This window comes from Miscanthus floridulus, unplaced genomic scaffold (genome assembly GCF_019320115.1).
Source record: "Miscanthus floridulus cultivar M001 unplaced genomic scaffold, ASM1932011v1 fs_453_3_4, whole genome shotgun sequence".
NCBI lineage: Eukaryota > Viridiplantae > Streptophyta > Magnoliopsida > Poales > Poaceae > Miscanthus > Miscanthus floridulus.
Genome location: NW_027096778.1, coordinates 15,871 through 29,550, shown reverse-complemented (window position 1 = coordinate 29,550; position 13,680 = coordinate 15,871). Strand labels below are relative to the sequence as shown.

General features: G+C 46.2%; 1 pseudogene; it reads left to right on the top strand.

Annotated features, from left to right (window-relative positions):
* Positions 1 to 11,531: 11,531 nt before the first annotated feature.
* On the top strand, positions 11,532 to 13,186 carry LOC136531834 (GDSL esterase/lipase At1g28590-like; annotated as a pseudogene).
* The last annotated feature ends 494 nt before the right edge of the window (positions 13,187 to 13,680 follow it).

Here is a 13,680-nt window from a genome sequence, read left to right as displayed (position 1 = left end):
AGAAATCTACAAAATGCACTGGTCTCATGTCAAGTTCTCAATGTTGCCTTTTGTCTTTCACGGCTCCATGTCAAACATGTGCTCATCCGGGAACTTGAGTGTAACTCACTTGTAATGTTGTATGCAGTGGCGGAGCCAGATGTAGGCCATAGTGGGCCATGGCCCCCCTTGGAATGAAATTTCTTATGGATGGTAAAAGATGATACTTAGCAAAGTAATGGAGATTTGCACATAAGAAAAAAGTTGAACACTGTAGCCCCATCTTAAATTCCCTTCACGCTCGTTCACTGGCTGCATGTGGTGGAATATGCCCCCATTTGAGTTTAGATATCTGACTTAGTACAAGTGCTTGCATTTACAAACTAAATTTTTCTTTCAATTGTAGGTAGCATGTTTGCCAGCAACGAGGTGGCCATAGAAACTTTTTTCAGTCTCAATATTTTCTTGCTCAATCTATTCATATGTTCATAAAGAAAGGGTGTGAGGATGTGTATTTTTTAGGGGTAAGTGTATATGCGTGCACGCAAACGTCTCCATTTGTATTGTATTACAGGTTGAGTCCAACTCACCTAGACCTTCCAACACAGGCTCTGAGTTTTTAGTTAAGAATGAGTGTCTAATAATTCCTTCAGTGGCGTGTGATGAATACTTCATCAAGCTAAAGCTATGCTAGTTCGGTCTCCTGGAGATACTCGCACGGATACACTTTATTTGCATGCACTTGGAGGTATAATAAATGTAAATGCATATACATGTGTTTGTGTTTGTACTGTGCATTGCATGTGCTAAAACTAACTATTAGTTGGCTAACGGCAAGAGTTAACTATTAGTTGGTTAAAATTACCTACAACCTATTTGATACATGGGTTGTATGGTATGATTTTTTACAAAGACACTCAAAAGAGTGTCTCATATCTAATATATATCAAGGAAAACAAAGTCTAGTACAAAATATGGATAACATGACACAAAAATAATCTCTAAATCTAAGAGTACATCAAAAACTAATTTGGTCATCTTCTTCCTTCGATTGTGAACCGTTTACCGAAGCTTGAAAACCGCACCGCAAAGACAACAAAGAAAAGGGACAACTGGAAACACCCTATCGAATCAAGGCTTCGAAAACCGCAAAAGCCACTCGTCTCTCACGACAAGATATATTACCCACCGAAAGAACATCAACCAGAGGAACCCTTCAAGGAATACAATCTTGGAACCGTTCACTATCAGAACAGAGTGTCTTGGTCCCTTGTTGTGTTGAGAAAGTAGGCTATTTCAGATTAAAACCAGAACATAAATCATGACAATCTCATATACTAGTACGAGCATTGCTCGCAACTTGTTAGATTAAACAGCATGAACGTAGTATATAGGCCTCGTAGTAGGGTATGTAATAATATACCCTTGGTTGTACGCGAGCCTGTTGCGACGACGGAGCTAGCCTTCACCGTCCCGCCGCCACCCAAGATCCTTCGCTATCACCAGCTCACCTTGCAGATCCACTATGCCCCCGCCTCCCCCAGCAGCCGCAGCACGCCGCCGTACAACTACGGCACCTGGATTGCCTCAACAACGGTAGATCGGCTCGCCATTCTCGTCGCCGCCGCCGCCGCCGCAGCGAGTGCTTCCGCCGCTGCCACCCGGGAAGAGATGTAGAGCTCGCCAGTGGACGCACGAGAGGCGGGCCTACGAGATCCGATGTGGAGAAGACCGAGACAAAGTCCACCGCTGTCTTCCCCAGCTCTATGTCGCGCCCTTCGCCAGTGACAAGTGCTCTCCTGATCTGGTAGGGGCCGGCGTGGATGGGCCTGATTCTGAGGACGTTGGCGCCGAGAAGCTCACCCTCACAAGCAGAGTGACGAGTGTAACACCCTAGGTGTTTGGCTTCTACGAAATTGCATGTCATCTCATAAACATATGCATCATCCATGTCACCATGCCATTATCACTGAAACATACATATGCAACATTCGCAAATTCTATTTGTTTCATACTTGATTGCTTATGAATGGTAGTAGTGCAACATGTGAATGCAACATGAATTTCTCATACCTTGAAACATGACAACATGGTAGTAATATGACAAGTATAGAATAACAACAAAGTCATGAAACATGTGAAACATTGAATTGCAACATTTGGGTGAATTGCTTGTTTTGTTGCTTCATCACATGTGATCATTTGAAATGGGTATAGCATTTGTGTAAAGTGGTTGATTATGGTCTAATACACCTTAACTACACTTAGGGTAATTGTTTGGACATTGTTCATGTAGATCAAAATGACAAAATTGCCCCTTGGGAGAGGTTTGACTTGAATTGACCCTTAGAGTGCCATAGTTTGACTGATTCAAAAGACCAACTTAGAGACTTTGCATGGCTGTGCACTCTTTACCAAAGTTGTAGCTAATTTATCAAGGAACAAAAGTTGTTTTTATGATCAACTCATGAAAATGTGTGGAACAGCCTCAAACATGGCCCACAAGTCAAAATTGTAGGCTGATTCAAACACTTGAAAAATTTTCTAAGTGTTATAACTGGATTCAGTTTCGTGTACCCAACTTTTTCACCTTGTATCTCCCTAACAAAGCCAAACCAGCTCGAGCTCCAATAATAAGAGTTGTAGTTCACATATAGATGATCAACTTTGTTAACTATGGCATGATCTAAAACATCACGGATTAGGAGCTAATCACCGTCAAACTTGCTCTGTCAGTCGGTCATTGGATCACTGAATCGGAGAATCAGGCGAGCTACAGTGCTGACCATTTTCAGAAAACATCCGACGCGTGTATGCCGTGCGTCGCCGGTCGCCTGATCACACTACCACGCGCCGCGAGCATCCTGGCGCTGCTGGCCGCGACATGAGCACCCCGCGCGCCTGCCCGACGCACTCGCCGCTCCATTTGCTTTTCTTTCTCCTTCCCCGCACGCAGCGTCGAGCCGCAGCAGCTTCCCCGTTTCTGACCGAGTGTCGTCGTCGTCGTGCACGCTCGCCATCATAGAAATGCGTTGCCTAGTTCACACTGAGCCTCGCCGTGTTCCCCTCTACCTCCTCCACCCCACCGTCGGTCCATTTGAGCCTTGGTAAGGGCGTAATCGCCATTTCCTTCCACCGCCGCCATGGCTGGTCTCGCCGGAGATGGCACTCCACGTGGCCAACCGCCACTGTGGCCTTCCCGTCCTCTCTCTCTCACGCGCTAGGTCCTAGGTGCGATGCTGATGCTTGTCGAGTCGCCCATTAGAGCTGCGACGTCGTCGTCTCGCCGGAGCCGGCCATGCCGTGGCTGTGCGCCGCCGTGGCCGTCGCCATCCCCTCTAGCTGCGACGATAGCTTCAATAGATGGTTCCCCTAGATGCGCACTGATGAGGTGAACGCCGTAGCACCGTCAGGTTTGCTGGAAGAGCCACCGGCGACAAGCTACGCCGTCGTCTCCTTCTCTTCCCCTGTCTGTCTCTCTGTTGCGCGGGTCCCGCACGTCAGTCGCTGAGCCAAAGGCGGGAGCCAGACCTGGGCTGCGCCATGTCTGGGCCGTGCTGGCGTCGCTTGCGCGTGTTTGTGGGCCGCCGGATCTGTTCGGGCCGGCCCAGCCAGTAGAGTAGGGTTTCAAATTTGTTTTTGTTTTATTCTTTTCACAGATTTGTATAGATATTCAAAAATATGTAGCTCTTAGATGGTAGATCCAAATGATGTGGTTCCAATTTTGTTGAGTTCATGATAATGTCTAGTTTCTATTAAAAATATAATCCATGCCATGTTCTGTTATGAAAATGAGAGTTTCTATTTATCTCTTTTAATCATGCAAGAAATAGGGGTAATTATATCTTTTTCTAGGTAGCTCCAAATGGCATGAAATTTTTATGGTGTATTGCTCATATCATGAATAGCTTGTAGTTAAATTTTATATATTTTGGACATTGTATGTAAGAGATAGAAAATTATCTTGTTTGCATGAGTGGATCTTGAGTGAATTTTCATAATTTTTCTATAGATCTAGTTAGGGTAAAATTAGTGAGTGCTATTCTTATGCTAGAATGATACTAGGAAAAATAAGAAATCTGTTGCTTGACACTTTTCAATAGGGTTTCCTAATTATGCTAAAAATAGACATGCCACCTGTTATTTTGGGTACAGCAAGTTCTGCTTGCTCAATGGCTTTGAAATTTTTATGGTAGTCTATGTGAAGCATGAGATAGCTACTGTAATTTTTGTAGATTTTTCTGAATAGTTTTACTATATATTGCTTTAATCACCTAATTAACTAAATAAATTTAAAAATGATACTAAATAATTTATTTAGAAGTTGGCACTATACTTTCTAGTGTTCCTCTGGTATGTGCAACAAGTTGGTAAACTTGGTTTGGTCAAATTAGGCTTTTGCATTATCATTAAATAATTAAGTTAGTAACCCTGTCATTTCTGGACAGATTTTAGATTTACTGGAATTCAATTTGGTTAACGTAAGAATCATGCTGTGATGTTTACAATTGATTTGTAGAGAATTTCATAAGCTTTCCAGAATATCCTCATGCAAGTCATTTGGATTTGTAGAACTCTTGTTGTGATTGAATTAAGGGACTACTTGTGTGCATATGAAACTTTAAATGTTAATTTATGTATGACTTTACTATTTCTAAGTTTGTGGTAATGTTTCTGGGTGTTAGGCCTTTAACTGAAGATGAACATCTTTATCTTAGGTTATGCAAGTTAGGTAAGTTGATCTTGTTCTTTAAGTTAAGTTAGATACATGCTTAAAGTGATTTGAATAGAGTTATTTTACTCGGTAAACGAGTGTCCAGTGATGCTTTCGTAAACACTTACTGTGATTCATTTATCATGAGCATCATGTCATTCCTTATGCATCCATGATATTTATCTCATACATCGGCATGCAATAAGTGTACCGGAGGGAGTAACACTGCTGGAATTCGAGGAACCGAGCGAGCAGCAGCAGCCGACACCGGAGGTTCAGGAGGTGCAGCCTTTGGGAGAAGTGCCAGACGAGGTCGCCGTTGAGTGCCCGGATCACCGTCCATGCAACTTTGTGAAAGGCAAGCCCCGGAGCATATTAAGCCTCCTAATTTTTGAAATGCAGTTAAAGTATTATTGTTACATATATATATATATATATATATATATATATATATATATATATATATATATATTGTTGCATTAAGTTTAGGTGTTGGATGCCAACACTTGCTGTATTGGTTATCCAATCCTTGTCCAGATATTGATACCCTGAATCCTATGTAGCTCAGGCTCGTGTAGTGCTTAGCCCTGCTAAACACGGTAGAAGTCAGGTGATTTCTTGTCACCTGCGAAATATAGGAAGATACATATGGCACGGTTTTGCTATCGTGGAAAAGAACCAGTCTTAATTTGAAATGAAGACCGGACGGAGGCTTGCCGGTTTGCAGTGACTCCATCTGTGTCGCTTAAGGACTGAATCTTGGAGCCTTTCCTGTTCATGTTGAACGCATGCCTCTCTCTTAGTTGGCCAGATCTGAAGACCGACCACGAAGCCGAGTAGCTCACGTCAGGTCAGGAGTCGATAAGTATAAAGTGCGCCTCGGAAGGGAGCCATAGGCGTGAGTCCAAGGGCGGGTGATTTAAAAGTCCTGATCGTCCTGGCAGAAGGGTAATCCCTGAGAGTGCTGGCGCTGATCGAACCCGCGAATTTGGTTCCTGAGTTGTTCCAAAGGTGACCCATGGCTACCCTTGCTAAGTATGCCAGGGTGAGAGTTAGGAATACCCCCTCAGCTGAGTTGTAATTCGATTCGAGTCGCCGTCTCTCCCGGTTAGTGAGAACTTGACGGGCTTATCTCCAAAGTAGATACACTAATAACCTAATGGTTCGGAAATGATGATATAATGATGACAGCCTTATTATACCTGCTATGGTTAATATTGTTTGCTCCTAATAAGTGAGTGCTCTAGTACAGGTGCTAATCTAGTGGACAGGTAAATGATGATAAGTTTGATGCTAAGTTTAAATTGGTTACTATAATCATAAGCTCTTTATGCAACTGTGTCAAGCTAGCCCACCTCATAAGCCTTGCATGACCCTTGGTGTCTTTTATTTTTAGTTTTGATGGGTAAGTTTAGCTAAGTACCTTCTCGTACTCAGGGTTTATCTCCCACCTGTTGCAGATGACCAGTTCTACTTTGGTTGCTGCAAGTATTGCCTTCTCCCAGCTGGGGATGAAGACTAGACTGTTGGGCGCGGTCTCTCGTAGTTCTCGTACCGAAGGATGCTTTTGTGGGACATGACTAAGACCTGACAATGTATTTGAAACTATGAAGTTATGTATTAAACTATGTTGCTTCCGCAAATTCGAACTTGGTTTGTAATATTTTTATTCGAACTCTGATGGATGTAATCCGTATGCTACTTGTGAAATGTTGTAACGAATGATGTGTTGTGTTGAATCACTACGGTCTTGGTTTGTATGTCGAGAGTTGGTTGAAATCCTTCATGATTTCCGGACTACCAGGATTATGGGAGCTTAAGTACAGGAATTTGATCGCTTCGGTGATTATTTTTGTACTTACGTTCTTATGATTTGGTCGGTTCTATTACAACGAGGGAGGCCCTCCACACTGATGGTTGCCCCGAGCCGGCCGCCTGACCGCCTCTAGTCGCCCATCTGCATGAAGCCGGTCACCCAACCGCCGCAGCCAGACTACCACCACGTCGTCGGGCACCCGCGTCCAGCCGTCCGTCTCCACATCGGTGTTCGCCTCCACGCCGAAGCCTGCTTTCAGAGTTGCCTGGATCAACGCCGTAGGTCACCTCCACACCGGTGCTCACCTCCAGTCGGCCGCTTGACGAGCACAACTTCATGTAGGGTCATTTCGAGCCTCGTCTTGGTTGCCGCCGGCCAGCCTCAACGCCGCTAGCAACAATGTCATCTCCAACACGCGCCAACCTCACTGCCTCCACTGCCGGATCTCCAAGTTACTGCCAGTTGCAATTCTGTTTTTCGTCGTGACCTTTAGCACCAACCACGTCTTTAAGCTGCTATGGGATTCAAAGCTATGTCACCTCCACCCCTGTCGACCACCGCATCTGTGGGTTTCAAGTCAGTCGTGGCAACTATCAACGGCTCTATGGGTTGCTCCCACTGCTTTGAGCAGTCATCACCTTCCATGACCCTTGTGAAGTTTGAGCATAACCTTGCCTTCAAGGAGTGGGCTCATGGCAGATGCTATCGTTGTCTTGCTCGTGACCATCTAGTTAGCTCATGTGCCCTCCCCTCCCCTGTGCCCACCCTCCCCAACTGCCAATGCTCGCCACCCCTAGCTAGCTCATAGTTGGGTGGACGTTGTGGTTGCGCCCTCATCAAGTCAACTTCATACTCGGACGTCACCGTCACCGTCACCTCCACGAAGCCCCTCTCCTTCGCAAGAGAAGGATGTACGTGATTGCAAAGATCATGCACATCAAGCTCCGGGTACTTTTGATCCCCAATCCATGCTTGCACCTTTGTTGGAGTCACTACACTCAGATTTTCAACAACAGATCACCCATTTGGAGGATTTGGTGCAACCCCTTAGAGATGAGATTTTAGCTATCAAGTTGTGGCTAGCATGCGTGGCCACCCACTTGAAGCATGCAGAGCCAAGAGAGGACCTCTCTATTGATGTGTCCAGACTTGTTGGTCCTTGTGTAGAGCCACCTAGAGAGCTTACTTCTGTTTCCAACATGGCTAAGCTCTTTGGTCCCTGTTCTCCTATTTGGCGCACTCCGACGCCAGTGATCCTCCCTTCTCTTGTAGAGGCTTGCATGCCTACAAACTCGGAAACTTGTGCAACCAGTGCATATTCCATCACTAGTGAGAAGACAATAGAGCAAGCCATTGCAGTGCCATTGGAGCCCCCCATTGTTCAAGTAATAGAGCAGACATTGCTAGATGTTGTCACTCCTGTTGAGGATGTTCTAGTGCAGGACGCATGTGATGATGAGGAAGTTGTCTCTCATGTGATAGTTGACCCAGTCTTTCTCATCACCATCGAAGATGCCCCCACGCTTTCTATGGCCGAGGTCAACGCAGAAGCCCCACAACAGATGGAGGATCCACCGATAAAGATGACATCTTCTTCATCCACTAGCTAGGATGGAGAAAGATGTGGCATGTCCTCCTATACACCCTTCACCACCTGCCATGACAACAAGACATCAACGTAAGTCCTACGATGGGTCTTCGCTTCGCTGAAGTGTCCATCTTGCACAACACAGTGTGTTAAAGGATTTGGGCATTGCTAGGAAGGATGGGAAGCTTGATGACGAGGCAATGCAGGACGTCGTAGACTGTTTGAAGGAATTGTTGCCGCCAGACCTCCTCAAATCATTGATGGGTTTAAAGGGTCCTACCTTTTGGGACCTTGTGGCGGAGGTCTCTTTGCCTCTTCATAATGTGTTGTAAGGTTTTGATGTTGTTATGGTTGTCTTGTTGTTTCTTCTTGTTCTCATCATCAGTAGCTTGTTGTTGGTAGTCGTAGCGTCTTTGTTGTTTTTAGTGGTTCTTGTTGTTGGTTGTGGTTGTCTAGTTGTTGTATCGTTGTGCTCAGTCTGAGCTTTCTTCTTTTTAATATAATCGGCAGCTTTCCTGCCTAATTCGTTTAAAAAAAGATACTAGTATGAGCATTGCTCGCATACTAGTTAGATTAAACAACATAAATAGTGATACTAGTATAAGCATTGCTCGCATACTAGTTAGATTACACAACATGAATAACGACATTAGATCATGAGATGTGTACCTTTTGTCTACATAGGGAGACGACATTGCTGGTGGTGGAGACACTATTGCTAGTGGTGGTACGAAGTCATCGATGAGTGGTGGAAGAAGCTCTCAGAGTAGCTGACGACAAATACTGTCTGACTTGGATGGAAGATGACCCGTCGTGGAAGTTGGGGGAGCAGTCATGTGAAGAGCGCTTCCAAAAAACTTTATTCGTTCTTTCTTGGTGTAGGATCGCAAGGACAAGGGTTCTGGAGACCTGCTCTATCAATCGTCGGTGCACGCAGGTCTCAGGGTGAAGAGACTACGACGACAGCGCAATAGCAAAAAGAGGCAAAAAAAACATAGCTCGATTAGATGTGTTTTGGTGGTGTGGCCGATAAGCTGTCTATATAGGCCTGTCCAATCCAATATCATGTCACGATCACAATCTAAACCATTTATGACTCCTATCTGCAAACTTAAAGGCCAAGTAATCAAAAACTATTACTGCAAAAAGAGATCATGCCCCCACAAGGAGAGGAGCTGAATTTTGACAAACCATTCACGCAGGTGCCGCGCGCCCTTTGCCCTGGAGAGGCAAGGCGAGCGAGCACGTGTGGGCTTCCTTTCTCCTCCTCACACTACACTAGAGGAAGTGGAGAGGACTTCCATATTTAAGCATGGCTACCTCCACTTCCCCGAGCAAGGTGGGACTAAAGGTTCCCACTCCTCTCTTGCTCACATGAATGGGCCTTTAAGATTTCTTCATGGGAATTTCTGAATGTCTATTGGGCCAAGCCCATTTATTCCAATAATCCCCACCAGATCTCAAATATCCATTTAGAGATTTGTTTGTTCCCACCAATGTTTGATATACTAGTGTTTCAGCAGAGACTGCTAACTTGAACTTCCACTTAGAGCTTCAGCTACACCCATCCACAAGCGAACAAGTTAACTTAAAGTCAAACTAGTACCTGGTTGCTAGTAGCCTTCTCCGTGGGTAGAGCATATATGTCATACTCTCTGGTCTCTTCATGAGCTTACTAGAGATCATCCATGTCTCATAGACTGTGACGTTATACACTCAAGCTCATATAGATATGTTCTTTCATGAATGCTCTGTAGGACAACACATTTGCTTGTTAAAGCCAATAGAACACATTAAGGCATTCACCAACCTGCCTTACAGCGCCTCATAGCTCTAAGAGTATTGCATCTTCACTTAGAGAGGGTTATAGGTTACTCTACTCTGTTTACCAATAGCTTGTTCTTCCGATACACTTTGTCACGGGATCTCCAATCAAAAAGGTTGGGTTACTACTACTGTAAACTCACATAGGTCTCACGCCCATCTCCCTTGATGCGTTTTCTATCACATTCTGTGATAGCCTTTTGTAAAAGGCTCTGCCATGTTTTTGTCTGTTTGAACATAAGACACAACTATTACTCTAGAGTTTCTCAATTTCCTGACAGCCTTCAAGGGTCTTTTAACATGTCTTGTTGACTTTGCATTATCTTTAGCACTATTCACCTTAGTAATCACCGTTTAGTTATCACAGTTCATAAGGATAGCCAATATTGGTTTTTCAACCACTGGCAAGTCCAACAAGAGCTCATGCAACCATTCTGCCTCTACAGAAGTTGTATCCAAAGTAGTAAGTTCTGCCTCCATGGTTGAGTTCGTCAAAATGGTCTGTTTGCAAGACCACCATGACATTGTGCCACCTCCAAAAGTAACCACATACCCACTTGTGGCGTAGATCTGATCAATATCAGATATCCAGTTTGAATCGCTATATCCCTCAAGCACAATTGGGTGCCTAGAATAGTGAATCACATCGCTCATTGTACCTTTAATATAACGCAAGACCATTTCAAGTGTATGCCAATGATCATCACCGGGTTGGACATGAACCTACTCAATTTGCTCACAATAAAAGAGATATCTGGTCTTATTGAGCTAGTTAAGTACATGAGTGAATCAATGATATGAGAGTACCTCAATTGGTCTCTAGCTATTCTCTTGTTTTTTCTCAACGTCACACTGGGATCATAAGGTGTTGGAGAAGGCTTGCTATCCATAAAGCTAAACCAGCTCAAGACCTTCTCAACACAGTGAGATTGCAAGAAAGTAGTCCCACTCTCATCCTTGATGTTTAGAATCTGTGTATTGAACGGGCCTAAAATCTGTTATGATATACAAGTATAAGATAAAGGAAAAAAATCGTAGTTGCAGACCTGTGTCGACCTCTTATGGGTTCAAATCATGCTGGTTTTAGTTGGGCAGAGGAGGCAATTTGGGGCTAATTCTTATGAGCAAGAATATTGAGTTCTAGAGCTGAATTTTTTCAATTGAAACTTTGCTGTTAAAAGTTTTCTAAAAGAAGGAAACAAGGAAGAGAAAGTCATAATAAATCTACAGGAAAGGGAGATATATAGAATACAATTTGTAAATGCTATAATCTTTGCGTTCATGTACATAATATTTATAGTAATGAGTGTATACAATTTCTGGTTATACCTTATTATTTTAAATCTCGATATTCATTGGAGAAATCAGATGCCAAAAATGCACAGAAGATTTTATTCTCCGTTGATTTGGTGCCACATCTGCCAATCAGGCCAAATAGTAACAACAGAGTCAATTACGATTGATGATCCGCCAAATGTTCTCTATAAAAGAGAACTCAGATACAAGTTCGGTAGTATACCTGTTCTTTCTTTTCTTGAGACCGAGACTTGAGATTCAGAGGGCTACAGAAAGCAACTGATCTGTTCGATCGATCGTCAGGACAAAGAACAATGAAGCACGTAATCGATTGCCTGCAAATCTCTCTGCTCCTCTCCAGCTTCTCCTATTCGATGCAGGCCCAATACACCTCGATCTTTAGCTTCGGTGACTCCTACACCGACACCGGCAACAAAGTCATCCTCTTCGGCCCGACGACGCCAGGCCTGCTGATCAACAAACCGCCGTACGGGATGACCTTCTTTGGGCATCCCACCGGCCGCCTCTCCGACGGCAGACTGGTCATAGATTTCATCGGTAAGTTCCTTCCACGGCGACGGCGAGCGTAGTTTCGTTTGCTCCTTATCTCGACGCCGGCAATGTAATAATGCCGGCATGCATGCTGCACCGGCCTCTATATACCTGACCGATTGATCATTCACGCCGCCCGTTTGGCGTACGGTGTAGTGTACACACTGCAGCCCAAGCACTGGGGCTGCCTCTCCTTCCGCCCTCGCTGTCGAAGAATCAAAGCTTCAACCAAGGCGCTAACTTCGCGGTGGCTGGCGCCACGGCGCTGAAGACGAGCACGAGCCCAGCGGTGTTCTACCCGCAGGCCGCCACCGGCGGCGCCAAGCCTCCTCCGAACAACATCTCCCTCAGCGACGAGCTGGGGGTGGTTCGACGCCTTGAAGCCCTCGCTCTGCGGCTCACCCCAAGGTACGTAACTCATTGGTGTGAGACGCCACGTCATCATCCTGAAACATTGGTGCTCATGTCAGTTGTTCTGTACGTAGTACACGATACTGATGTGTACATTGTTGATGCGCTCTGTAGCATGCAAGGAGTTTTTCGGGAAGGCGCTGTTCGTCGTCGGTGAGCTGGGTTGGAACGACTATGGCGTCATGCTGGTCGGCGGCAAAAGAGTCGCTGAAGCGCAATCCTACGTGCCTCGGATCGTCGCAACAATCGTTGCTGCCACGGAGGTACGTACGGTCGAACTGTAGCTGACATGCATGCGTGATCCATGCACCGACCTATCTCGCACGGCAAGCTGACCACTACTGTCGTGTGCATGCATGCAGAAGCTGATCAACGACGGCGCCACGGCGATCGTGGTGTCCGGGATCTCACGGATGGGGTGCGCGCGGGGGAACTGGTCGTCCCATTCGTTTGGGTTTGTTTGGCTGGGAAGCCATATTTTTTCAGCTAACGAACACTATTTTTCTACCACACCAAACCAGTCAATAGCACTTTCAACCATAACTTATCAGTCAAACTAAGCCTAAACGAACATGGCTGGTGCTGCTGGGGAGCCCGAGTGGGGCGGACTACGAGCCGGACACGGGGTGCCTGAAGGGTCTGAACGATCTGTCCAAGGCGCACAACGCGCAGCTGAGCCAGGCGCTGACGGCGCTGGGCGGCAGGTACCCCGGCGCGCGGATCACCTACGCCGACCTGTACGCGCCCGTGACCGCCTTCGCGGCGGCGCCGGCGAGGTTCGGGTTCGACGGCGCGGACGGCGCGCTGAGGGACTGCTGCGGCGGGAAATACAACTTCAACCTGAGCGCCGCGTGCGGGATGCCCGGCGTGGCCGCCTGCGCCAACCCGTCGGCGTACGTCAACTGGGACGGCGTCCACCTCACCGAGGCGGCGTACCACCGCGTCGCCGATGGCTGGCTCAGGGGACCCTACGCCCACCCGCCGATTCTCGGGGCGTAGCGATGCAGATCAGATGCACGTATTAGTCAGTTATTCCCTGCGGCCGTAGTCACGTAAATAATCTGCCTCAGTTTTGTGTCTGATTCGTGAGGCACTGAAGAAGTTTTTTTTTCCTGAACATGTCCGTTGACACGTATGCCAAATTTGAGAGTAATTTACACTTTCTTCCCTATGTAAATAAAAGAAAACAAGACTGGCCGCCATGTTTGCAAAGCTCTGAACTGGGCCGTGAGCTCGTCCAGATCCAACCCTACATGGGCCACGCTCAACCATATCTATCTTAGCCCAACTCGCTTCGCTTGCCGCCTTGCCCCAACCTTCGACTGGGCCGGGACTTCTCTTTTCACGTGCCGCGGCGTCTGCAGCTGCAGCAGGACACGGAGGATTCGGACGCCACTGTAGCGTAGCGGCGGTACACGGATGGCAATCGGGCTCGGGCCCCTTGCAAGCTGCTGACTGTCCTCCATGCAGCGCATCCCCCCAGTCCACAGAAGTGGCTGG